Below are 2500 nucleotides of genomic sequence, written 5' to 3' on the forward strand. Positions count from 1 at the left end.
AGGATCTCGCACTGAACACGGAGGCCTTCATCAAGTGCCTGGGGGTGGTAGTGCTGCCCTGGGTCAAGAGGATGGCTGCTGGAAGACCCTACGTGTGACAACAGGGTTCTACACCATGCCATATAAGCAAGAGAAGCCAGTCATGGTAATCAGACAATTTCTGCGACCACATCACTCCTAACATCTGGCCACCTAACACCCCAGACTTCTACTCCCTTGTTTATTATGTGTATGACATAGTGGAGCAAGAGACCAGCAAAACTCCTTGTAACACTAAAGATGAACTGAAGGCAAGGATTATGGCAGCATTGACCAACTTAAACAAGGAGATAGTCCAGAAGAGCTGCGGGAGAATACGAAGTCGTCTGGAGGCCGTTGTTGAAGCCAATGACGATTTTATTGAATAAATTTTCTCTTCAGTATTTCAAGATATTTTACTTTAATTTTGATAAATACACCTGTTAAAATAAAATTTATGCATATATATATATATATATATATATATATATATATATTATATACCCCGAGTAAACACATAAACTGTCCGATGAACGGCAAAGGGAAACTCAGAGTAACAGGTTTTGTTGAATTTTCTGCTGCTTTAAATAAAGTATATATATATATATATATATATATATATATATATAGTTGCAGAGATACAGATATAGCTCTACATTTATACAGATATGCACGTGTATTTATATGTGCATATATTAATGAAAATATTAAAGGCAACCCATGTATTATTATGTGAATTCATACACGTTTCTATTTATTTGCATGCACAGATATCACTCACAAAAGAATACCTCCCATGCTTCACCTTGTCTTAATCTGAAGCATTCGTAGACACTATTTCCACCCTCACACCTTTCACATTTCGAAACATCGAAGATAGGACACCTAAAGAGAGAGAAGGTGACACCTAGAGAGAGACGGTGAGAAGTCGTGCACTAGTGTAATGCTTCTAGCTGATTAGATTGAGGTAACTTGAAATGTATTGTCTGCTTAAAGATACAACCAGTCATCCGATACAGGAATCGAACCGAAGACAATACGATCATGAGCGAAAATATTATCCACTTAGACACGCGTGTGAACCGTTGGTGATTTTTTTGTCCTCCGTCTTCCCTTCCTTGGATCTTTCCTTTTCCTCTGTTTCTGACGAAGAGCTCCGCTTGAAACGCTAAATCCTCCTTCTTTCTTTCCTTTCCTGAGCGTCCAATAACACTATACTTGTTCCACGTTCCCGCGTTGTTGTGTTTTCTCTTTGTGTTTTCATGTTTGGATAACTATATATATATATATATATATATATATATATATATATATAGTATAATATATATATATATATATGTAATTTTTTTAATAAAAAGATATTAAACTATGTGAAACGAAGGCATTTCTCTTCCACTTTTTAATGTTTTCCACATATTTTCACCCATATATATATACATATGTGTGTGTGTGTGTGTGTGTGTGTGTACGTGTGTGCATGTGTGTGTGTGTGTGGTGTCTATGTGTGTGTAGGTGAAGACAGAAGAGAGAGGCAGACACAGAGGGGCAGAGCGGGAGACAGACAGACAGAAAGAAAGTTTTGTGTATATATCTATATATCAAACATTTCTGTGTGTAAGACAGAGAGAGAAGTGGGGGAGAGAGTGTGTGTATAATCATTTATTAATAGATGAATCTTTCTACATACATACAGGAACACATGCATAAACTTTATCCACAGCTTTAAGCCACAAATAAACCTTACATAATATATTCGCGCTGGATTTGTTATCTTAATCCTGGTAGCTCTGTCTTCTTAAATTCTAAGTATATCTCCACATCTGTGAATATCGACCGTCAACTAGAAAGTCTTATTCCGCGCCGCCATTAATTCTCACGTCCATTACTATCAATTCCAGTGTGTAATCTTCCCTAATCGCATACCAGTTCGATATAAGAAACTAAAAAGTTACAGATTTCTGCAGCGTATCTGTCTTGTGACTATAACAACACTAATTTCATGTGCAATAGAAATGTATTGCAAACGTTGCACGGATATACATATAAGAAAAGAAATAGTTACTATCATGTGTACGTACACACACACACACACACATACAGGCACGCACACAGACACACGCGCGCACGCACAAATACACAGCTTTACTTGTTTCAATCATTAGACTGTGACCATGCTGTGGCACTACCTCGGAAAGTTTTTATTCGAATGAATCGAACCCAGTACATTTGTAAGTCTGTTGCTTATTTCATTGGTCTTTTTGCCAAAGCCTTAAGTTACGGGGACAGTGATGATGGTGGTTTGCAAACACAGAAACAAAGACAACACACACACACACACCCACACACACACACCACACACCACACCCACACATATATATATATATATATATCTATATATATATATATATATACTAAGCAATAAAGGTTTAGCAACGAATGCCTTACCACATACCCATTTAGAAATAGCAGTCAAAGGGTTATA

This window comes from Octopus sinensis, linkage group LG8, assembly GCF_006345805.1.
Source record: "Octopus sinensis linkage group LG8, ASM634580v1, whole genome shotgun sequence".
Lineage (NCBI taxonomy): Eukaryota > Metazoa > Mollusca > Cephalopoda > Octopoda > Octopodidae > Octopus > Octopus sinensis.